Source organism: Nannospalax galili, unplaced genomic scaffold (genome assembly GCF_000622305.1).
Source record: "Nannospalax galili isolate Female #2095 unplaced genomic scaffold, S.galili_v1.0 scaffold678, whole genome shotgun sequence".
In the NCBI taxonomy this organism is placed as follows: domain Eukaryota; kingdom Metazoa; phylum Chordata; class Mammalia; order Rodentia; family Spalacidae; genus Nannospalax; species Nannospalax galili.
The window spans coordinates 1,397,854-1,424,282 of record NW_008341807.1 but is presented as its reverse complement, the minus strand read 5'-3'; the positions used below and the strand labels follow the sequence as shown (position 1 = coordinate 1,424,282).

General features: G+C 40.2%; 1 protein-coding gene across 1 annotated transcript in view; it reads left to right on the top strand.

The window, feature by feature from the left end:
- The window catches only part of Celf2 (CUGBP Elav-like family member 2), a 927,752-nt gene that overhangs the window by 162,106 nt on the left and 739,217 nt on the right, over positions 1–26,429 (top strand). The window lies entirely within an intron of this gene.

Sequence of the window (26,429 nt, the reverse complement as noted above, 5' to 3'; positions counted from 1 at the left end):
TCCACCCTTGAAATATGTATACTTTATACAATACATTCCATCCCCATCTTCTAAAGAATATTTATAAACAGACTACTCTCATGTATCGGTTGAAGCAGTAGGTGTTTCCGTATGTTGATAAGAATCTCTGTCTTACAGCTCAGTCACCACTAATATGATTACTCTTTTGGCTAACTTGTTGGTCAAATCAGAGTAACTGCTTGATGCTGTGGTTGGTTTACCACAGGGTCAAACATGAAATCAGTAAAAGGCACTGGCTGGGCCACACCCTAGCCAATTTGATCTCCCTTTATACATAGGCTTAGGGTGAGAAGAGTCCAGAAAATTAAGATCATATGGGTTTGCATAAATATTCTGTAACTTTACCAAGTAACATAGGGTCACATCCAACATTTGACTAATGGCAAAGTCATATACCAACTTTGAGGAATACTTTTGGAAGGCTTCCCTTTAATCAGCCCAAAGAACCTCAATTCAGAAAGTGAATACAATGAATTATTTGGAACTTCAATAGGGCCTCAGAAATTACTAGCCTGTAATCATGAGCCAGAAAATATCTGAGTCATGTGCCTGAAACACGTGATGTATGTGGAATGTTCTGCCAACATTTCCGGGCTATAAGTCATTTTACAACCCTGAAAGTGTCTCAGAATGTTGGAAAGCACTTGTGTTTTGTTTTGTTCTGGGCTCCTTCCCATTCCTTTCCTGTCCCGATCTTTCTGCCTCCCTTCAACCAAGTAAATTCAGCTTTGCTTTTCAGTGGTAAATGAAGGAACCACTGGGATTCAGCGACTGTGCTGGATTCCTCAAGTTGGGATACATTTAGTGGAATATCTGCTGCCCTAAGATATCTGAGTTTTGAGTGCACGCGCACGCACACGCACACAGAGAAATGTGAGTGAGGAGAAGTGGCCAATTTTGTTTTCTCCAAGAGAGCTTAGGGGGATTTAGACTGAAATGGAAAATTCACTGGATAAAGAATAAAAGACTGAAGTTTTAGCCCCAGTCCTGAAACACAAAGCAATTGCTAAATTATTTTGAACATGAATGTGCTTCATAAATCAACAGTCGTGCTACTGAGCCATGGAGAGTTGAAAATGAGCTTTGAATTGGAAATGATTTACTAGTGATAAATTAAGCAGCAGACATTGCTGCCATTCTTAGGGCCAGTGACATATATTTTCACAAATTATGGGTATCCACTATGGCCACTAAACAGAAAATTAACGAGCATTGCATGGAGTTCTGGTGGACAAATGTGGTTCTTTGTAACACAGTCCAACCAACTGAGATTTTGTGAAATAAGCTATGTTGAGTTGGACCTTAAAGTTATTTTGCAATGCCAGACCAAAATTTGGATTTTGAAATAAGAACTTACCATTAAAATTGCAGTGAGCTAACCATGATAAAGTGGCTTCTTTTTCAGTGTGTGTTCTTTGTGTAAAGTAGTGGGATTCTTTAGTTCATTAGTTCATTAGTACTTTGGTCCTATCGTCCCTATTAGTAAATTCTTCCATGGTCTAGAAAAGTCAGGCTCCTCCTCTATCTAGAAACACCTGATCTTATATAAGGGTATCATGATTGGTAGAGAACATGGAAGATTAGGATTTAGGCTATAACTGTAAAGAACAAATTGTGTAGCCTACAATAAGACAACTCACCTTTTTTCCTGAAGTTCCTTATAGACTTGGAATTCTATGTCTATTTTAATCAAAAGAAACCAAGATAAAATAAGAGTCATCGCATTTTAAATATGACTATGGTATTAGATGCTCCCTATAAATATTCAAAAGCTATTTAATGCTAGAACCTGATCCTTAACCAAAAGCAATTTTATTTTCTCATCCAGTTTATAACCTTAGTAATGCCCCTAAACACTGAAATATTCAGCAAAGATTTCATGTCAACTCACCACTTGAGATGAGAATCGTAAGTGCTCTTTTGTGCACCCCATCATGTGTTTTTCTTCATGTGTTTCATTTTTCAGTGTTACATTTTATTTATGTACAGAAAATGTTAAAAATAGGGAATGGCAGTGAAATGAGCTCTTTGACAGCCTAACAAAATGCCTGCCATAGGAATTGAGACTTCCGTTTGTAACGTGTAGGTTCTGACCACAAGTTTTGAAACTACAGGTTTATTTGCTGATAGAACACGAAGCCAAGCATGTGTAGAGTCCTATTTTCAAAGGCAGCAGGTATTTTTCATTCATCCTGATTTTCGCCAAAACATTAAGTCATCAAGAGAAAAATATTGGAGGAAAACCTTCTATCTTTTCCTTTGTGAATCTTAGAACAGAATCGTTTGGGTAACTTTTCTTCCCAAGACTTTGGAGAAGATCAGAAGCTGAAATATCTCAAAACTATTGAGTAAATAATTTTCAGTTAGACTTGGGGAGATGCTCAAAATAACTAAAAATGAGAAGTCAGATGACATTAAGGCAACAGAAGATTCTGGCACTTTGAATACCAACAATAAAAGTTATGTGAGGCCAGGTCTGTGCAATGGTGTTTGTTTTATCCAAAGAATTACATGGGAACGACTTCAAGAACTTCCCAGCCTAAAGTGGCTGTTTGATTTAGATGGGAGAAGAATTTTTGTCCACCAGATGTGTTTAACTTTAAGACAACCAGATTAATATTGGCCCAGGGACCCAGCATCATTCATTGTTAGTGACTGTCCATTGCTTCAAGCAAAAATAATGTCCTGGACTTAGCACATCCCCCAGGATTCTTAATTAGCTCCAAGACAAAAGTAGACACTCTGGATGCCTCTGTTGTCTCACCTCTGGGCTTGAGGGGTTGGATGGAACAGGGAGACAGACGGCTTTTTCATCTTTAATGGGTGGTTTTAAGGAAAGATTTAAAACTTTATCCAGGTTGAATTATAGGCAAGGGAAAAAGATCTGAGTAAAACCAAAGTAAATGAAGCCTGATGTTACCAACAGCTCTTTGCTTATATTCAACAATCAATATATTTCCAATTCTCCCAGCATCTCCTCAACCCAAATACCTGTCTCTTGGCTAGGTCTAGCCTTGCACTGAGACTAGGTAAATGGTATGATTTTATTTTAAGATTTATTTGTATATTTACATTTATTTATGTGTATGTGTCTGTGTCTGTGTGAATGCTTGCCATGTGTACAGATACCCCCAGAGGCCAGAAGAGGGTGTCAGATCCTCTGGAGCTAGAGCTACAGGCAATTGTGAATTGACCAACAGAATGGGTGCTGGGAACTGAACTCAGGCCCCTTGAAAGAGCAGGAGGTCTCTTTACCACTGAGTTATCTCTCTAGCCCCAAGATATTTAAAGAGTGTCCCCAAACTTCTGTCAAATATCTTCCTGTTTGTAATTCTATGGAAAATGTTAATGATTCTTAACAAGAGCAATCTACTGCTAAAAAGCCGTCATCAGAAATGCCGTAAGATGTCTTGCAAATTATGGCTAGAGGGAGCCAGGGACTAAATCCAGAGAAGAGAAAGAAAAATGAACCAAGATCACGCAGGTTTGCTAGGTAAATCCAGAGCCTAGTTATTTTATTGATGATTCAGTAAACATTGTACTTTTGCCATCACCTTTGTTATCAGTTTGCTGTTTTGCATCTCTCCTGGTTCAAGGGGCTGGAGAGATGACTCATTGGTGAAAAGGCCTTGCTACTCATCCAAAGGGCCCAAGTTCAGACCCAAGCACAGCTGATGAGAATATCCTGGTTAAGAGGCATAAGAGGATGGAAGTGTGGTTAAGAACTAGAAGTGTGGGGCTGAGATAGACGAGGAAAACTTGCTAGAACCAGCTCTAACCTTTTAAATTGAATCAATAGATGCTTCTTACTAAGAAGCAGATAACTGGCTCCCGGAGTCTCTTTTTCAGAACAGATGGGAGGTAGGAGTCGAGAGCTCTATTCTGAGATTGCAGTCTTCATATTCGATGCTATGGTTTTAGCCAAATCACCCAACTGGCTTGTGACTCAATTCTCTCCATCTGCCATTGTGCTAAAATAATGTCTGCACCATCTTCTGCACCTACTAGACTCAAAACCAGGCTTGGAAGAGCAATCTACAAAGCTTTTTAGGTACTCTGCATTTATTCAGAACCACTTGGGATACAGGGAGTAGTCTAATCACGATGGTTAAAGGGAAATTAATCTTAACCTTTGTATTCAGCAAGTATCCATACCTCTTTCTAACTGTAAATATTATTTTCAAAAGGGCTATTGATCTGGTACCTATTTATGTGGATCAATGTATTTTGCTGTGCATCATATCAATTAAGATAACTAGTCCAGGCTGCAATGTCCTTTGATATTTTGATCGAAACTCAAAGGCAACAACACAATGAACCTTGCTGTTCTTCAGTCAGTTAAATAAGATCTATCAAAATGAATATGCCACTAGCTTGATCGAATGTGTCACCGTACTCAGCATTTCTAGTTAGAACTGCGCCTTTGGATATTCATGGTTTTTAAAAATGCAAATGTTCTTCCTACATAAGCGAAGATCTGTCTCCACATTCCCTCTCCCTTAACACTTTTTGAAAATGGTGCCAGCTCCCCGCAAAACAAACTTTTCATTCTAAAATTTTAAAATATGTGTGAATATCATTTTATTCTGTGAGTGGCTTTGGAAAGTTTATATAAATTATAATTTGAGGGTGGTATTCTTTTATAGAAGTGATGCTTTTTGATAGTTCATTTAAAATGATTATTGCTTCAAGTTAGTTTGCTAATGTGAGGGAACTTCAAAAACTCTTAAATTTGTTTCTAGGCAGGCTTACATCCTCCTTGAGATAGAAGTTGGGTGTTTGAAAGAGTAGCTTTTTTCCGATACATTTATACTTGATTTCCAGGCAAATCTTTCATGTTAATAAGGGCTTACATCTACAGGGTGCTGAAAGCCAAGAATGAATTTAAAAAGCCGCTGAAAGTAGTCAGACTTGGAATCTCATAGATATAAAGAAAACAAATTAATGACTCTGTTTCTCACTTTCAGAGCAGTTTTAGTGGCTGAGAGAAGATGGTCCAGTTCTGAGTTGAAAAAGAGAGTTGGAGTTGATGATAAAGTCAGAAGCAGACATTTTTTTCAAGTCAGTATGATAAATTTGGAAGAAAGATGACCACACAAGACTTTAAGGCCAAATTGTTTCCTCCTTCCCTTCTGGTAGAGTAAGCCTAGGGTAATAAGTTTGGAAGAGGATCTTCTTGGACTTTGCCATGATCCAGCTACAGTGTGAGTTGGAAAGGAGAGGTTGGACAAGTCACCTATAGTGAGCCTGTGCATCCCATTTGGGCTCTTCAGCACTGTGGGCTGATTAGAGAAGATCTCTGCAGTAGGTCCTCTAGAGGGCTTTACCTGGAGTTGCATACAAAGACACACCATGAGAAAGCACACAAAGTGCCTTTGCCCACCCTGCCTTCCCCCACTCACCTACTTTGAAGAACTGCATACCTCTATATTGTTTGATTCCATTTTTTGACTTGTGAGTTATAGGACAACATCTCTAAGTAATTTACCTTTACATCATGATATAAAAGTGGTACTATGCTGCATGAATCCAAAGTCATATACACTTGAAATGAAGACACAGTTAGAATAAGTCCTAACAAAACGTAACCAAGATTATATTACCACTAACATTCCTAAAACTCCAGCATGATTGAAAAACCCCTTCCCTGCAAAGTCAATGCTCTGTCCTTATCTAACTTGATTTCTTGGTTTGATTAGAGATTAATAAGTGAGTCCAGAGACACATAAGTCAAATGCATAACACATACTACTAGATATATGGATAGATAGATAAATATAGATATGTAAAATGTTTTTATCTTTCTATTATCAAAGGCAGACTGAACAGTCCCTCACGACTAGAGAGAGGGAGGATATAAGAACTCTTTATTTATCCATGGTATTAACTTAGCATTATATGTGACTCCAAGAAAATCTATTTCAGTCTAACATACTTAATTTTAAGAAAAAAAGAAAGGGGCAGCAAGATAGCTCAATGGGTAAAGGCGCATGCCACCAACCCTTATGACCTGAGTTCAGTTCCAGGACCCACATGAGGTAGGAGAGGACTGACTACTGAAAGCTGACTTTTGACACCACACACACACACACACACACACACACACACACACACACACACCACAAATAAATAAATGTAGCAATTAAAATATTTCAGATTTATTTTTATTTTTATGTGTATGAGTGTTTTGCTTGCATGTATGTAAGTACATGTGTGTACAATGCTTGCAGAGGCCAAAAGAAGGCATCAGATTCCCTGAAACTAGAATTTAGGATGGTTTACACCACCATGTGGTTCTAGGAACTGAACCTCAGTTCTCTACAAGAGCAGTCAGTGCTCATAACTGCTGAGTCCTCTCTCCATCTCTATAATAAATTTTTAAAAAGAAAAAGAACCACCCTGTTCTCCTAACAGAAACTATGAGTTGACAAGATGAAAATTCCCCAAGTCATAAGTCATATCATAATATTATAATTAATTAGATTGAATATATTATCAGGAGTTTTAGGTCCACCTAATCATAGATATATGACAGTGTCTTTTACTCAAACTGTGGCTAGTGGTGTTTTCATTTAAAATGCTTGTACAAGGGTCGGGCATGTTGCACATGCCTTTAGTCCCAGCACTCAGGAAGCAGAGACAGCAAGATCTCTGTGAGACTGAGTTCAGCCTTGGCCAGCAGGGGCTATAAGGAGATCTTGTCTCAAAAAGAAGAAGGAGGACGAGGAAGAGGAGGAGGAGGAGAAGGAGGAGGAGGAGGAAGATTGTCCGAACCCTGACAAAAAAATTTCCAGTATGTTTTATCAGAAAAGTCCAGCTCAATCCTAGATTTCCTCTTTCACTGTGGTCTCTTTTCCCCCAAATAGGGTAGAATGAAAAAAAATTCTCTATATTGTTGTAAAAAGAGGAAGCATGTAGTAAAAACTAGCATGTAAAAACACACATATAAGTACCTTTGCTATCATGTAAAACACACATCTAAAAACACACATCTAAATCAAATCTAGTACTTAGCTATGACCTTAAGAGTCCTCACCAGCTAAGTATTCCATGTGCCCAAACTCTATGAGATGCGCAGATGTACACAGATAGCAAACATGCTAATCAACAGAAACCAATGTTGAATTGAAGTGAATGACTTGCTGTTCCCACAGGGAGGGCACAGCATGTGCAAAGGGACAGAGGTTCTACAGAAAATACTATCAGAAACGTAGAGGAGTTTGAGGCATGATGAGTAAATCCTCCAATGCCTCCAGGTCTCTCTATCCCACCATATGTAAAGAGGGGGTTGGATCAGTTACCCTTCTTTCCATAGACCCTGTGATACTTTTGTTTTTCTTCAAGGAACATATTCTCTCTTGGACTGCCGTGTATGACCAGTCTTCAGGTCACCTGAGAGCCAAATTCAGGTCCTCATTGTTGGATTAATATTGAAGAAAAGCCTGGTTTTCTACAAATACAGTAAAGGTCTTGTTGATATTTGAATTGCAAGAACAGAGGACTAGCTGGCTGTGTTAAGCTGCAGCTGAGTGAGCTCAGTTGCTTTAATGATTCAATTAGTATCAAGTGACAAAATTAGGAGGAAATAAAACTACCATCAGAATTAAAACAGTGAACTTAAGCCTGGGATGGACAACCATTCAGAATGATGGCATACGAAATCAAACTTTCTCAGCTTAGAAACTCTTAGCTTGGTAACTTTTAAAACAGATTTTTTCAGTATATTTTCCATAGATCATGTAACAAATGTCAAGTGAAATTATAAAGGGTGTTCTTCCTCTTGGTGCCAAAAGTGAGGGTGGGCCATGTGAGGAATAGGAATATTACTGTTGGCTTGACAACATTATGCTCAGAAAATATCAAAAAGCAAAGAGAGTTTAAAATGGGTATTTACATATAATATCCATGCATATTTACATTTAATATCATATTGGATTTAATTTTATTACTTTCTGGAAGGCAATTGAGAGAAAAATAAACACAGCAGAATGTTATCTCATTGGCATGCAGAATCAATATGGTAATCACATGGCTGATATAAACTCGTAAGAAAATGCTTCTGACATTTCATCGGAGCTTCTTAATTTAGTATTTACGGTGTCTGTGTGAAATGATATAGTAGTTTTATTGTTTAATTATGGAGATGGCAGAACATAGCAGGTTCCTGATGCTTCTCCTTTAATTACTCTCAAACTGTGGGATGTAGAAGTGTATAGTTGTCCTCCTGTTAGGCTTGTTATTGTTTATATTTAAAATAATTTCTAATCCTCCTTGAAAACACGTTGGAAGGAAAAGCTTTTCCCCTGGAGGTGAGGACTTTTACAATGAGTAATAACAGCAGGGGGGCATAACTGTGGGGAGATAATTACAATCAAAACAGAAATGATGCTTCGGAGGAACGTTACATCCCTCAAAATGAGCTCTCATGTCACCCATGTCCCTTAGATTTATCACTTCCTATGAGGTGAGGAGTACTTTCAGAAACAAGAGCTGATTTTCAGCTGTTACACTCAATATCTACAATTTTTAAATAGCATTATTTGGAATAGGAAGTACACAGTAGAGGGTAAATCACAGTGAGGGGTAAGCCAAGGTCTTGATCCTCTCAGCTGGTACAGAGGTCATGAGGCTGAGCTCTAACTCAGAATCTGTTTGTGGAGAAGTATCTGGCCTTTTGTGTCTAGAGTAATTTGGATTTATTTTAATGAATCTCTGAGGTTGATTACATTAACTACATATCTCCTTTCTCTCCCCTTTTGCCTTTGGTAATTTTAACAACTGTGTGTATGCGTGTGTAGGTGTGTGTGTGTGTGTGTGTGTGTGTGTGTGTGTGTGTATGTGTAGGTGCATGTAACATATGTACGTATGTGTGAAGGCCAGAAGACAACTTCCAACATCAGGCACCATCTACCTGTTTTTCTTTTCTTAATAGGGTCTCCCACTGGCTTGGATCCCACATAGTAGACTAGGCTGGCCAAGCAACAGGTCTCAGAACTCTGCTTATCTCTGCTCTCTAGCTCTCGGGTCAAAACACAAGTCACACACCTGTTTTGATTTTACATAGGTTCTGGGGATCAAACTCAGGTCTTCTTGCTCATAAGGCAAGTGCTTTACCAACTAAGATATGTACCCAGTCCAGTAATTTTAACAATTGATCATTATTTGTTATTATTGTCTGTGCACACATAGGTGTTTGTGCATCCGTGTGTGTGTGTGTGTGTGTGTGTGTGTGTGTGTGTGTGCAGGCATGCATAAGCCATAGTATGTGAGTGGAGGTCAGAGGACAGTTTTCTGGGGTCAGTGCTCTCCTTCCAGCTTCTTAAGACAGAATCTCTCTTGTTTCTACTGCTCTGTGTACTCCAAACAAACTGGACCACGAGATTCAACGCAATTCTCCTGTGTCTACCTGCCTTCTTGCCCCAGGAATGCTGGGATTACAGATGCAAGCCACTGCATCTGGCTTTTTCTTGGGCTCCAAGGATCACACTCAGGTCATTACGCTTGCGCAGCAATCTCTTCTACCCATGGAGCCATCTCATAGGCCCTAATTTTAACAATATTATGCATTAAATTAAATACTAATTGAATTTCCCTTGACATACCTACTCTTCCAGAGTAAAATTATTCCTACAACTTTGCCTTCTTTCCACCCCATTTCCCTCTAAGTAATCGATTCTCTTAGTCCCTGGGATACAGGTCCCAACTGCAAAATAGCCAGTGTGAAATATCGGACTGTGTCTCTCAGCGTAACTTCTAGAAGAAAGTCCTATGTAGACGTTGTTTTTATGGCTTTAAAGGCAGATCCATTATATGGCAAATGGCTCCATTTAAACAAAACAAAACAAAATTATAAAATTCCACTGTCTCCAGACCTGATAGTGAGTGATTCACACTCCCCACAGCTTCACAGAAACTGCCACAAGGAACCCAGCAAGGCAGTATTGATGGCGTCACTTATTCAAGAATAAAAATGAAGAAGGTGCTGGGACTGTTGACAGGAGAGAGATGAGGCCAGCCTTATCTTCATGTTATTGCCCTTGCCAGTTGCTATCACAGTACTAAGATAAGGGAGGTTAACCAGGTTTCTGTGCCACTGATTGGACGGTGGATAGTGAATTCAGGATTTTCTCTCTGCATGTATTGGCTAGAGCCTAGATAAAGGTAAGTTAGTAAATGAAAATCTCACTCTTTAGGAAATAGAAATAAGGAGCAAAATCTTTCCTGTAGACAGACAGAACTATGTCTAAACACATTGCTTTTACCATAAAATGTGAGTGACAAGCAAATAATGGGAGCCTGATGGCATCCAGAGGATCAGCTAATAAAATTTCAATTTAGACAACTGGCTCCTCTCTTCCAGTTCTGAGAAACTATTCACCCATCAATAAGTAATGTTGACTAGGCTCTCGTTCCTGTTACTGTATTCTATTCATTCTTTTCTGTTTTAATTTCCAAAATCATTAAGTAGATGCACAAAGCATTCCAGTTGTTAAAGAGATAAGGCAGAGAGGAAGTCACCAGTCCTCCTGAGGCACTGATCATTTTCCTTGCCCAAAGTCTACATTTAATGGTGCTCTGTGCATTTTGTGTGTGTGTGTGTGTGTGTATTGTGTGTTCATGCATGTGCACCTATGTGCATGTGAGCAGCTAAAGACTGAATCCAGAGTTTTGTGCATACTAGGCAAATTCTCTACCAGTGACGTTTCTCCCTAGGCCTGTGATGCTTTCAGGGACATGTGCTCAATAACAGAAATCCTGTAGTAATCAAGATGAACATTCCCAGCTGAGGGTAAACAAAACAGTAGCCTTCTCCTTACAGGTCTCTTGCTATATACCAGTGTCCTCTTCATTGACTACTTAGTGCTATATCGTCCATCAGGTCCCATGCAGTGAGGAAGAGCTATCTAAGTAGTCTTCATAAGAGCAAGAAACCGACATTACTTGTGCGTTAGAAAATTTTCATTCAGGCATGAATTATGATTCTGTTGGCCATATGAGTTCAGTGTTAATCAAAGGCCTATATTAACTAAGTTGTCTTTACACAGAAATAGTCATTTAGTTAATTAATTAATGAAAATGTAGAGACTCCAAGGAGACAAAGCCTGTATTTTCTCAAGGACAATGGCTCAGGATTTGCTAATTTGGTATTTAAGGTAACAGTTATAGAAAAACAACCAGAAATAACAGCATCAATTACATTTTAGAAAGTGAAAGCTGCTAGATGGAGAGGGTTATTTTATGTTTGTCTTTTCACTCAAAGCTCAACAAACAAAATTTAGAATCTATTGATTAGGGGAAGTGGGAAGATTCTATGGCATTCTATACTAGAAATGACTACCATTGTTTGGATATTTGACCACTCTTTCAGTCTTTCTGACGCAGTTTAGTATATAAAGGCAGTGTGAGGGCCTCTCCAGGTGTCGCATTCTATAGAAAACAATAAATGTGTGTTGAATCAATAAATGGGAAGGATTGTCTAGTCATCCTGACATGCTAGTAGTGTCATCAGCCGCCAAGCCACTGTACCTTCAGGCAAAAGACGCTGCTATCCAGTGTTCTCCAAGAAAATGAAGGTGAAATGTTTATTCCTTTCCAAAATTCTCATTCTAGGTTGAACTTCTTTTGGCACTGTCTGATATTGGTTTATGGACATGAGATATTTTTCAGATCATTAGCAGCTACATTTCTTTGAGAAATGAATGAGCATCTTCAAGGTTATAGGATGAGATAACATTGAGACAAAGATTGTATAAAACAGATCTGGTGGAAAATTAGGCTCATGACAATGGCAAGCTTGAATTGATCTCTAAGTGTAGACCAGACACTCTTCTAAGTGTTTAGTTGTTAAGTTGTTAACACAACAGCATTATCACAGAGAGACTAAGAGACTCTAAGTTAAACACATTTCAAACTGAAGCAAGCCAGGCACAAATAGACTGAGTAACTTGCCAAAGGTTCCAGAGCTATTAAGTAGCTAGCCTGGACTTTGAACTTAGGCCATCAGTCTGCCTGGCTTTAATCATTACACGTAGCAGGCCCTCATGCTTCTTAGGAAAACTGAATAAGCCAGAGGCCCTGCTTTGTCTTTGGATTTGAGGAAATAGAATGTAGGTCCAAAATAGAGAAGAAAGCATAAGAGAGTGAAGTCAGAGAGAACTAAATCACACTGCTTTGCTGGAACCAAGTGATAAACACCACGGCCAAAGGGTGCGTCTGATTACATTAGTTTCCAATCCCGTAACACCCCAGTTACTTGATTGACACCTTCTGTCTCCACTGACAAAGCACAAGCCTCCAAATCCTGGATGTTAATTATTCCGTCTTTCCCCCCTTGCCTCATTCCTTCCCTAAATCAGAGGATCTTGACCTCTTAGCCTCTCAGCAGTATTAATACTTGCTGATGCTGAATGTCTTTCTGGACCTCAGTGCTGCTAAAAGACCCCTTCATTTATCCCCCTTCATCTCAGTCCTGGATTACTGTTGCACGCCACTCTGGTTTTTATGTCCGGCTTTCCCAATGTGTTATCTATAGTCCAGCTAAAGGAATACTGTCAGTGTATAAACTTGATGCTGCCTGGAATCAGTTGATGGCTCACTGGCATCCTGGAAATAATCTCATTTCGACACACATGATGACCCAGGGCCTGTCTCTCCACTCTCACGTGTCAAGGTTCCCATCATCGCAGTACTCTGTGCCTCTCCTTCAAAGAGGCCTGTTCTCTTTTTCCCCTCAGGGTCTTTGTGTTTGCTGGATCCTCAGGCTTCTAGGTCAATATAAAAGTTGCCTGATAACATCATGCTTTTCATTTGAGTACTACAGTGCAGTCCAGGAAATGAATCCCAACTCACGTGATTGAGTTCCATCATCCTTGCTCTGAGAGAGCATCCCAGTCAATTCTTACCATGACTTGCTTTCTTTTGCTCAGACCAGAACTCATGTGGTCCAGGCTGGCCTCAAACTCACTGTGCAGATGAGGATGGCCTTGAACTCCTGATCCTCCTGTCTTGGCTTCCCATATGTTAGTTCTGCAGGCATGTACCAGCATGTCAGCTCTAACCCGGCTCTTATTCCAAAGTACCATACAGATCACTTACCCTATTAAAATGCAAGTTCCCTGAGGACAAGAACTGTATTTGTCACAGGATCACCAAGACTTACCACAGGTGTATTGTAAGTAGCATTCCAATATCTGCAGGTGCTTTCTACTTGCTAGCCATGAGAAAACCCCTTGGACATCGAGCTTTAGTGTCAAAGGTCTAGACATAATAGAAGTATGTCTTCCTAGCATGCCTGACACACTGGGAGTCACGGGGCTAACTTTGATCCAAAGGTGGCTTTTGTTGATGATCCCAATGTTGTTTTTGAAGACTGGTTGCATTGTCTTTAGATTTAACAGCCTTCCAAGCTCTCTTAGTGATCACTGTTCCCTGAAGCCTCACCAGCCTGATCACAAAGGCCTTAGAGCTTAAGGTCACCGATTTTGTGTGCTTATGAACTGTAATGATTCAAAGCATGCTGTATTATCTAAATAGTACATGCCAGAATGCCAGAATCCTTTATAATAGGAGAACTGTCTTTGTTTCATAAAACATTTTCCTAAAAATTTGGGTAAAAGTTGAAACCTCAGAGGCTTAGAGACTGGATACTACGGTTCTAGAAAAAATTACAGAATTGCTCTGCGTAGGAAAAAACTTCAATTTGGAGTTGTTTATTGTCTCTTCTGACCTCGACTGCTGTGATTTACATCATGACCCAAAGCAACTTAGTGAAGAAAGGGCTTATTTCAACATGAAAGTTCTAGCCCTCCACCCAGGAAAGCCAAGGCTCGGCTAGAAGCAGGAACGGAAACAGAGACCTTCGAGGAATGCAACTCACTGCTTGCTCCCTCCAGCTCCTGTATAGCCATCTTTCTTAAGCAACCCAGGACCACCTGTCCAGGTGTGGCACAGCTGACAGTGGGCCAGACCCTCCCACTTCAACTAATAATCCAGACAGCTCCCCACAGATATGGCCACAGGCCAATCTGGTCTAGAAAAATCACTCAACTGAAAGTCCCTTTTCCTAGGTGACTCTTGGAAGTGTCAACTTGATAATAAAACCTACCCATAATATTGGTGATGAATAGGATAAGAAATAATGTTGAAGGAACAAGACAAACACAGGAAAGTTGAAATAATTTAGAGATATCAGACATAATACTGTGGGGCGAGGTTAACAATTTTGGAAACAAAACCACATTTGGCCCACTGCCTGCTTTTGAAAATAAAGTTTTATTGGAATACAGTCATACTAATTTGTTTACATATCATCTGTGGCTGATTTCACAATACAAGGGCGGAGTTCAGTAGGTTAACGGAAACCACATGGCCCATAGAATTTAAAATAGTTGCCATCTGGCTTTACACATAGAAAAAATGCTGACCTGGCTAGAGGAGAAATGGCTGGTGGTAGCACCCTTCCCTCATTACAATGTCCCAACAGAAGGTTTCAGATCACAGAGGTTTAGCACGCAATCTAACATGCAGTCTAAGCATCATAGCCTCCTTAACTCTATGAGAGGGGTTGGTTGTTCATGATTTCTTTTAAGAGCACTGGAAGAACAGTTGAGTTTCACATCTGGCCAAAGCAACATTCCAGAGGTCTGTATCCAGAGAAATGAACTTATATACCTCGAGTTCCCAGGTATCCTCTCAGAATGCACAGAAAGCCCCAAGAGGCACAGATTAGACTCTAGACTGAGGAAAGAGGTGTTGAGCCCAAGCATACCTCCTTTCCTGAGGGGTGCATGCAAAAGTCACCTAGCATAATACCTAATGCATATAGAATGTAGGAAACAGTAAGAATCTTTCCTATTTGACATTCATTCATTGGTAGTTGAGAGGACTGAGAGGTAGAGACAAGGAACACTCATTCCCCTGGGAACTTGTGGAGTCCCACAGTGGAATCTATAGACTATTCATTAGGGATGTCAGAATCAAATCAAAGAAGAAAAAAGAAAATATTTGCCAAGAGAATTAAAATGACTTCCGATCGCACTTACGAGAACAAAGGCGAGTTGGCTAGAAAGTTCTTCCCAGCCTAAATTCTACAATGGATTTCTCAAATAGGGCTGTGAATGGATTTAGAGTAGAAGAATAAAAAATAAGATGACTCACAGCCAGATTTCATATATTTCCTTTTATTTTGTTTTCATTTTTTTGAAACAGGGTCTTATGTAGGCCAGATTATCCTCAAACTCATCTGTAGTCAAGGATAACCCTGGACTTGTGATCTTTGCCTCTACCTCCAGAGTGTTGGGATTGCAGAAGCATACCACTTTACCACATTGATGCAGGGCTGGGGATACAACCCAGGGCTTAGATCATGCGAAACAAGCACTCTACCAACTGAGCTACATCCCCAACCCCTGACTTCACAACTGAAAGCCTTCAAAGTTTCCCCAGGTTCTTAATCCTCCCATTACACACACAGAGACACAGACACCACACACACACACACACACACACACACACACACACACACACACACAGATAAAGAAGAGAGCACACACGACGATGCACCGCGGAGATACCCGGGTGGACAGTGCGCACACACACACACACACACACACACACACACACACACACACACACACACACACACACACACACACACACACACACACACACACACACACACACACACACACACACACACACACACACACACACACACACACTCAGATAATCAAGAGGATGAACGTCATGATGCACCACGGAGATCCCCTTGGGGACTGGGAAAGTATGACCAGTGTTAAGTATCCAGGGTAAGATATTACTGGTTTAGGTAGTTTAAGAATCATATTGCAAATAAGTATTTTAGTTTTGAGACTTACCAGTATAAGACTTTTCAAGTACATAAGAAAAAATTAACCACCAAGAGGGGCAGAGTGATTTTCATAGAATGCCAAGGTCATTTCCTTGGGCTGGGGAATCCAGCATTTCAACATTGAGAAAGTAGTGATGGGGTGAAGGAGTGGATGACAGGCAAGCTGTGATTGCCTGCCTGGTTTGGGAAGTAGGCAGTGGTGAGCCTTCTTCACGGCCACAAGCAGTGTGGCTTTAAGTAAGACACCTGGACAAGATGCTGTCATTCACAAAGGACATACAGGTGTGGAATTGGATCCTGGAAATAAAATTTGCCAAAGTTTGAAACCTGTCTCCAGAGAGTATTCAGAAGAGGTTCTTTCTCTCACATGGGAAATAAACATAGGTAATGTGTAGAGTAAACACATCAGAAGAGAGCTCTGTATTTTACTAAAAACAAAAAGGGCAGTTTGTGAGTTTGTGAGCTTGCAAAGTGATCATTTAATTTACTCCAAGTTGTCTCTACTAATACTACCTTTTATCCTGCAGAGACATTGTTATTTACCAAGATGGCAGTGTTTCAATGACACAGAGCAGAGCAAACTGTCACTCTGCTTTCCTTGGCCATAGCAGTCACCCAAGGCTACTTCAGCAGGGGTTGGCGTCTTGGAAACAATAGACTGACACTGGTAGGTAGCTTCCAGTGCTTGGGGGAAGGAGTCAGGAAGCCCTAGAGCTAGTCAGGAGGAAGCAGGAGTGTGGAGGTGAGTAGGGAGGGCATCTCTCAATAATGACAATGGCGGAGAGAGAGAGAGAGAGAGAGAGAGAGAGAGAGAGAGAATGTCACTTTATCACTCTGAGTATTTACAGCATGCCATCCACCATATTAAAGGTAATATATAATCTTATCTCTTTTAATCCTGATCACAACTCTATAAGATATGGTTTCTTTATCCAACTTACAGTTCAGGAGGTTGAGCTACAGATGTTAAGGGAACATCTCTGTGTGAGCCAGTGAATTAAACTGTCAAGGCTAGCTTAGAACCTGGAGACTATTGAGTACCGAGCTGAAATGCTCAACCCCACACCAAGGCAGTAGACAGCCCATCTGACATACTGGACTCCACAAGTCTTTCTGGACCAACGCCTGTGCTGTTTTCTCAACATTTTCCTTGAGAAAATGAAATAGTTTCCACTATTTCTTGACTTCTTTCTGTCTCTTGGAAAGCGAACAGGATGTTCTAGGCATGGGCACTGAGATGAACACTCCCAAGGGTAACAGCAGAGCCTGTCTCCATGCCCTTTGTTTCTTTCTTCTCAATTCCTATGCATAGTGACAGTTGACGTGGATCATAGCTGACCTTATGTTCACATTTCTTCAATCTGCACCAAAACTCTGTTCCTTAAAAGTTTCTACTGTCCCCAGTTGTGTTGGATAGCTTTAGTGTCAACTGACACTCCTGGGTTGAGGGAGCCTCAATTGGGACATTTCCTCCATTGTATTGGCCTGTGGCCATGTCTGTGGGGCATCTTCTTGATTATTGAGTGATATGGGAGTGCCCAGTCCACTGTGGGTGGTGCCTCCCTTGGGCAGGTGGGCTGTGTTGTATAAGAAAGCATGTTGAATGGACCTTTGGGGGGGGCGCAGAGGAGCAAGCCAGTAAAGCAGCATTCTTCCATAGCCTGTGCTCTAGCTCCTGCCTGCAGGTTCCTGACCTGAGTCCTTACCTTGAGTTCCCTGATGAAGTGACCCAGGACACATAAGACAAATAAACCCTTTCCTCCCCAAGGTGGTAGTGGTCAGAGTGTTTTGTGACAGCAGTGGAGAACAAACTAGAACACCAACAGAAGAACTTTCATCATCTTCATACTTCATCTTTATTCTTTGTCTTTATTCCAGCACATGTATTAACCATCAGTAATCATAGTGTGATCATACTGATGTTAAAGACTTAGTTTGCGCCTCTACAATCCAAATGAAATTGGCTTCAGCATGGTCAGTTGGTAAACTGTGCTCTCTTAGTCTGTATAGTATTTGGCAATTTGGTCAGTCAGTGCAGAATGAGTTATAAAAATGACCCAAGTGACTGTCAGACCATATTTTCACCACAGAATCCTAGCCCTGTTGCTATTACATATGCTGATTGCAGAAAACTCTGGGGATGCAGTCTCCAATCCCAATAGACGGAGAAATCTACGGATAGCAGGCTGCGCTCAGCTGTTTTCCTGGAATTTCATAAATGAAGACAATCATCCTAGGCTCAGAGATTTTGCAGAAATCTCTGCACTGTTGAAATAATTCGCTGGTAATCATCTCCCTCCAGGGAATGAGAGGAGAAAGAGCAGATTCACAGGGACACAAAGAGGCAGATGGTAGAAAGAAAGGGAGAACTGCTGCGGCTTTTGTGAACAGCAAAATAAGATGTCACATGAGCACATGTAGCCACTCTGTCCCTGCCCTTCATCAGCAGCATTGCCAAGTCTCAGTCAGTGGGGATAGCCACTCAGGCTCATCCAAAGACATGGTGCAAGAACAAAAGAAATGAACGGAAACAACCCAGTCTTCCCACCTTTTTTTAAATTCATATGCTTGCAGGTGGTATATGTGTGTATTCACACATATGTACAAGTTCACACACATGCATGTGTAAGCATGTGTATGAAAGCCAAAAGTCGACACAGACCGTTATTGTTTTCCATCACATTTTTAAAATATTATTTATTTATTATTTAATGTGTATGCATGTATTGCCTGCATGTAGGTAAGCGCACCTGTGTTGTGCAATGCCCGCGGAAGACAGAAGAGACCGTCAGATCCCCTGGAACTAGAGTTACTGACAGTTGTTAGCGGCCATGTGGGTGCTTGGACTCGAACCTGAGTCTTCTGCAAGAACAGTCAGTGTTCTTAACTGCTGAACCATCTCTCCAGTCCCTCCATCACTTTTTTTTTAATTTTAAAGTATTTATTTAATTCAGCATTGACATATTCAATAACAATTTTCTAAGCTAAGATGCATCTCTTACAAAATTGACTATCCATTTTTAGGTTTACAGTTGAATTATTACAGTTATACAATATTGTACTCAGTATAAACCCTATAAGACATAAAATTAAATGAGGTTTTAACCTTTACAAAAGATCTCCATTTCATTATTAAAATACAGAGTTTCATGCAGAAAACTTCATTTTTAATACAATTGACATTAAGATGTTTGCACATGCATTTCTAATCTCTATATATCAGATTATTACTAGTCACAGTCAGTTACTCTCTGAGCTCCTTGGCATCTGAGCATGGATATAAAGTCATCAGGTACATTTCAATGGTAATGTTTTTCACATCTACTAATTATTAAGGAGCAAATCTTTATGCTTTGAAGAATAAAAGTATCTATCTCTCACTGAACCTCTAGATCACCAATTCAGCAAGTATAGTCGGCCAGTGAGCTCCTGGGATCCCCTGTCTCTGCCTCGTCCACCGCTGGATTACAGGCATGTACTGCCATGCCCAGCTTTTCCCGTGGGCTCTGGGATTGAGCTCACATCATCGTACTTGCTTGGCCGCAAGCACCTCATCCACGGAGCCGTCTCTCCAGCCCCATTTCTGCCTTTGTGTCTTCTTTTCCCCTTATTTGTTCTTGGTTAAACTGTAGAGAAAGGGAGTGTTTTCACTAGCCACGCACGTATAGTACCCTAGAGAAGACAGCTAAGACCTTTCCATATATGATCTTTAATTATGCTCTCCATTTCAGTGTCTGATTTCTAAGTCTTGTGACTGAGTGCAGTTCTAACATGGCAGTCATAACCACCAGACTGCAGCAGCGGTAGCTAGTGAACATTTACTAAATTTACTAAGCTTTGCTGTGGGCAGCTCTTGTTGTGTGACAGTTCACAATGCTCAGAGCAGCCTTTTATAAGGCACTTTAGTAGATGCTGATATTAATCCCACCTTATACTAGAGGCAACACTGTGTATCTCAGGAGCACAGTAAAAATGCCTTCTATTTTTCACAACAAAAGCATCACGCTTTGCTGGATCTGCTGGGAATGTAGAGAAATTTCAGACCTTCAAATCTTGAAGTAAAACCTAATCAACAAGATTCTCCCCGTTAATGAAATAGTCTCAGGGCCTAAGTGAAAGCCCCTGGTGTGATCATCAGTAACTCAGGTCCTTGTAGGGACAGCTCCTTTGGCTTCACGTTCCCTATTACATCCTTGCCCTCTGATCCTCAGCCCAAGCTCTCCATTCTTGGCCTTCCTCCTCGAAGGACGGCACAGCATGGATGTAAGCCCCCAAGGAACAGAGGAGATGCAATATTTGAGGTCTCTCTGAGACAGCACGGTTTTCTTCGCTTTCTTTTTAAACTGTTAGAAGGCTCTGGTCCTTGCATCTATTTCATGTGCTTATGATTTTTTTCCTAAAGAGTACCAAGTTGTCAGTGAAGAAGAGGCCTCCCTTAGACAATGTAGGCACTATACAACAGCAATACCTCCTGTCACCTCTGAGGGTTTGCTAGACTTTGCTTTTACAACGAAATTTGGCTCCCAACTCAAAGCAAGTAAAAAGCCGACATAGGCCCCTTTGCACCTGTATTTCTTGCGTACTCTCATCCGATTGGGAAACACGTTAGCTGTTTATTGATTTTAGTGTATCATGGGTTCTGGGCTGTAAAATCCCACCTGTTCCAAAGAACGTGAGGATTGATTACACCAGGGCTCTTGTTGGTTCAGAAGGAAGGACTGTTTTCAAGTTAAGACCTCCCTGTGTATTTAGGAATTTGTATTAGAAATCCGTGCAGAGGGGGCTGAAGAGATGCCTCAGTGGATAGTAGCACTTGCTGCTCTTCCAGAGGAACCGGGTTCCCATCTCAGCACCCTCTTCTGGTCTCCATGGCTTTGCACAACATGGATGCACTTACATACATGCAGGCAAAACACTCATACACGTAAAATTAAAATAAATTTAAAAAATTTAATATAAAGAAATTGATTCAAGGACATGAAATAAGACAGATCTAATGTCATAAATCTGACCAACCTAAGTGAGTTTCACACGCACTTAACAGCATGCGCACTTCCTAAATATAATTAATAGTTTCATACATGTGAAGTCCATCAGTTACTGACAAAGTTTCCATAAAAGCAAGGGGAAAACAGACATTACAAATTAACAGATCTTCTAGACGTTTCCCTCCAGGTTTTGTCTTTTGGCTATATTTTTTTACTATTCTTTGTTTGTTCATTGCTTTTGTTGCAGAGCTGAAATTTAATCCTTTTAAGGGAGTTCCTATATTATTGAGCCAAGACAGAATCATTCTCCAGCTGGCTGGCTCTGATAGAAGGCTGCAGCATGTTTTCTGTTTGCTTTATTTCACTGACATCTTATTAAAATGTGCTTTCTTCTGTGTATTAATTTTGGAGTCCTCAAATCCTTAAAAAAATCAATCTTTAATTACCTGTTTAAAATAGAATTTTAAGGTATTGAGTGTTTTTCTGTGTCAGTGCTACTGACCACTTAATCAAATGTTATAAAACTCAGGGGGATTTTTTTGTAGTTGGGGACTTTTGTTTGTTTTTATTTTATTTGCTTGCTTTCAGCATTCCTTAAACCTTAGCGACCAGATAGACTACTGGATGTTGTAAACTAAGAGTACAGTGCAAAGTCCTTCCTAGTCTAAACTCTAGACCTGTGCCGTTTAAGAAGTCATTGCTGGAGCTGGAGCGATGGCTCGGTGGCTAAGAATAGTTGCCATTCAAGCATGAGTATTTGAATTCAATACAGTTCATAACTGTAACCCCAGCATTGGGGGGCAGAGATAGGCAGATCTTAGGAGCCCACTGGCCAGCCAGCCTGGACAAAACAGTGAGCTTCAGGCTCAGTAAGAGACTGTCTTAATAGAATAAGGTGGGGAGTGACAGAGGGAGATCCCCAGATGTCTTCTTGCTTCTACATGCACAAATATGGGCATGTACATCTGCATATACACATGCATGCACCCCCCCACACACATGCACACACACATGTAAGCCAAAGATTTTAAAAAATGATTTTTAAAAGACAGAGGTCATTGTTAAGTGGCTGTTGGAACAGAATCATAAATTTGTCAGTTACCAAAGTACCTCGGAACCCAGTGAACAAACACATCCAGAGGTTCTCTTGCACTCAGATGCCCTCCATTATATCTAATTTTGTTCCTGAGAGGAGGTGTGCAAATTTTAGGTAAGTACTAAGACATCATATCTTAGGGCCTTGAACTTTCCCTTATAACCTCTGAGTAAATACGTATGTTAACGTTTGAATTCGGAATCCCCCTCAGGATTCTGTGTTTGAGTATTTTGTCCCTAGCTTGTGGTGCTGTTCTTGGAGGCTGTGGAATCTTAGGTAGGGCCTCATTGGAGGCAGTTTATTGCTGGGGGGACCAAGTCTTGAATGTGATAGTCACCATTGGCTATGGCTGAGTGAGTTCTCTGCTTCCTTCCTGCCACATCAAGGTAACCCATTGCAAACTCTGGCCTCCATGCCTTCTCCACTAATGGACTGAATTCCTCTACTCCAAGCCAAAATAAATCCTTCATCTCTTAGTTGCTTTGATCACATCATGGAGAGAAGCTAATATGATATGCTCTCAAAGAGAAGGGTTTCCAAACATCTACTTTTCTTTGTTTCTCTAAGGATGATTAGGATTCAGATAGTTACACTCCAATGGTGATGACATTTTTAGCTGCTTGTCAGTTAATTTTAAATATATGAGTGTCTCAGAACTGTCTCCTGTGAGTCCTCACTGTGCCTGGGAGGTCAACAGAGCAGCATAGGGCACAGAGAGAACTGAAAGATGTCAGAAGCCTCTTGGATGTAGAGAACCAAAGCAGAACCCTAAAAACTGCACATTCCACTTCCATCTAGACTCTATGCATTGCAAACTCTGCCTCAGATGTTTCCTCATTTGAGTGTCCCCAGCTTCCACCAGCTGATGATCTCAGTGGTTCAGGACCCTTGGACCAAGATACTAAAGAGTCCTGTGTGCTAAGAAGAAAGAAGGAATGGATGGAAGCTGAATAAGGCCTGAGCCCACAGACCCTCCTAGAGGTCTTCAAAGATGTCAGAACACTCCACCTTCCATGATTTTCACTGAGCTTTCTACATAGAATTCTACATGGAATTTCTTCTCCTTTTCTACATGAGCCACATGAAAGTAGATCCATGCATATCTCACATGTATGTGGCTGTACTCCAAGTATTTAACAGATTCATTGGAAACTTGTGCTGACCCCATTCCTACCTAACTTCTTAAAATCAGCAAACCCTGCATGACATAGTCAAAAATCTCAAGATCCTGTGTCTAAGGCTAGGCCTGGTGGCACACGCCTTTAATCCCAGCACTTGGGAGGCAAATGCAGGCAGATCTCTGTGAGTTCAAGGCTGACCTGGTCTACATAGCAAGTTCCAAGCCAGTTAGGGCTGCTCAGTGAAACTGTCTCAAAAAATAAAAGTAAAAAAGATCTTGTGTCTAGTGATGTAAATATTTTATTATCATATATATAAAGCTTCTCCCATGACAAGAAAGGAAACAGGAAGGAGGCAGGAAAATGAACCACCCACTCTACCCATCCTTTGTGTGTGCCCATCTCACCAACCCTCTTCTCCACATTTCAGAAGTAAAAACACAATCACCATTTCAGAGGTGAAGTAAATGAAATCTCATACAACAGTAGTTTATCTCACATTACTGGGCTAGACATGACCACTCAGAAGTCTGACCAGGAAGACTTCCTCCTTTCCAGGTCACCTCCCCGGAAATTGTGGGCACAGAGTAAAGAATCTTCAGAAAGAGCCCATAACTATAAATGGCAGATACATTCTACCTCTAAGACCCCAAAGCTTCTAAAGTATAGAAAGGATCCACAGTTTGAACCCAGTTGAACTAATAACTGCTCATGCTAAGGCAGGTATTCGAGCTTCCCTAGAAAACTATTAACATTGACTCCTCAGGCCCCCAGACTTCAGTGGGAATGAGCCCTAGGCCTCTCTAATACCCCTACTGTGGGACACCACTGCAAAAAATTCTTAGCTTGTTTGTCTTCTACCAAGATCCATTTTCTTAGCCTTTGAAAATAGTTCCAAATCAAGAACTTCCCTCCATGGCTTAAAATAAAATTACGTTTTTAAAAGATACTCTTATTCCTGAAAACTAGTACAGAAATTATTGAATGAATGGATGCATGTGCTATAAATTGCCAGAGATTTGAATACCTAAAAAATCTGAAACATGTTTTTAATCTCTTTTAAAAATCTTTCTCTTTAAATTTTATTAAAGCTCTCTTTATATCATCTTAGATAAATGTCTTACTACCTACTTTCTGCAACATAGACTGCAAATCTTTATTACTTGAGCTACTTTCTTTGTCAATTAGTTAAACTCAGATACTTTAAGAATAACCATTCTCAGTGGTAAAAGGCACGATGTGTTTTATGTTAGAAGCAGCCTCCTTATAAACTGTTCTCCAGAAAGAATGTTAGAAAGACGCCTGTCCTCCATCCCGGAAAACAACTGGAAATACTTGGTTTAGGAATCTGGACACATTCACTAGTTCTTTGCATAAGCAAACCATTGCAAAGCATGATTACAGACAAAAAAATTATGCTTTTGTAAAATTGTGGAACAATAACTTATTAGATGTTTTGCCCTGAAAGAGTTTTAACTGGTGTTTTATTACTAACAAACTCAACTTACACATAGCATTCTATGTGCTCTTGTTTCAGAAGTCAGCTGGTAAAGGATTAATGGACTAACATTGTGTCAAGCAAGATACTCCATCTGCTTTTGTTTGTTACTTTATTTCCAAACCCATCACCCACTTTCCTCAAATGCTTCTTCTAATGCAATAATTCTCCTTTAGCACAAACCTATGATTTTAATCAGCCCATCTGTGTTGCTCTGTCTGGGGGAAGGGAGTGAGGAATTCATACTTGTTCAATTCACTTCTTAAATGTAAGGGTATCTGGAAGTACGCAGTGATTTTCTGAAACAGAAGGAGCAATTGCAAGGATGGTCCAAGTATTCACAGTCTTCATCATCTTTTGTCTTTTCAGTAGAATCTGAGTTAGATTTTAGGTAGAGATTGTGAGCTATCTGGGCAGGGAGATAATCCTAATACATCAGCCATCTTGACTGAAGCCCATTTGGGTCTCTAGTCAACAGTGACTGGTCCCCTAGCTCTAGAAAGACAGAAGCCAAAGTCATAGGGTGCCTTTCCTCATTGTAGTGACAGAGCTAAGGTGACTAGTCACAAACTAGACCCACTGGTCTGCTGTCACTAGATGCTACAAAATATTTTGTAGGTGTTTATAAATAAGTGAGATTTGGAAAAGGGTAAAAATAGAACTATAAATAACTCAGAAGGGCTTATGAATTAGGAGGTAAATTAATGGGGTGGACTAGGTAGATAGGAGAGTGAATTAACTAATATCTGCCTAACAGTTACGGAAAATTCAATTCCTTAGAATTATTGACTACGAAATTGCAGAAAACCTGACTGCAGACAGACAACAGCAAAGGTGAGCATTCTTGCTAAGATTTCAGAGAGATGGCTTCTACTCTCCCCATAGCTCTCTTCTTCACACCCATGAAGGAGCTGTAGAGTTCACCAAGTATACGTTTTTTACGCCTCGTTAGGTAAAATGTGATGTCACACAGTGACAGTTGCCAGGGGGGAGCTCTAATTTGGAACCACCAATGTTAGACTATGGTACAGCATTGAAACTCTTCTCACTGAATGTCTTTAATAAAAAGAAAGAAAAAAACACAGCTTTGAACATTCATTCAAATACCTGCTCACGGTGTTTTATTCCTATGAGTAATCACTTTCAGGTTCAGTGTGACATTTGGAACTTTTGTCCTAAATGGAAGACTTTAGAATTAACACAGATACCTTTTCTCATTAGAAATGAAGCCAAACTCTTGGTGAGTTTGTGCAAACTGAACAAAGACTAAAGAAAACACTACTATTTTGAAATTGTCCTTTGTACCTGATAATCTTTATACAAGCACAAATGTGACCTAAAGGGTTTAGGACTTACATATTATCCCCAACCCAGAAATCGTAGTTCAAAGCTGTTAGAGATTGTGGCACTTTAAAATGGGTTCACTTTAGAAAATTCAAGAAATTCTCCAAATGAAAAGATAAAGAACATTTATCCAAGTACCAACCATTCTGTTGAGGAATAACTTAAACTTGACCCTGAAATTACTTAGCATGGTTGGAAATAGGGAATAAGATACATTTTTGAGGAAAACTACAAGCTGTAGGTTGTGGGGATGTGTGAAAGTGGAGATTTTAGTGATTTGTCCACCGTCTCTTCTCTTTTGGAAGGGTATCAATGCTTAATTTTCAGGTCCACATCTAAGCTTTAAGCATGGAATGTCTTCCATAGCACAGGTGTAATTCTCCAAAATAGGGAAGAGCAATGTACTATAAGCTGTGATATAGGGAAGTAGAAATGTATTGAGCAAAAATCCCAGGTTATATCCAAACCTCTGGTGCAGTGTAAATTGGAAGTACTG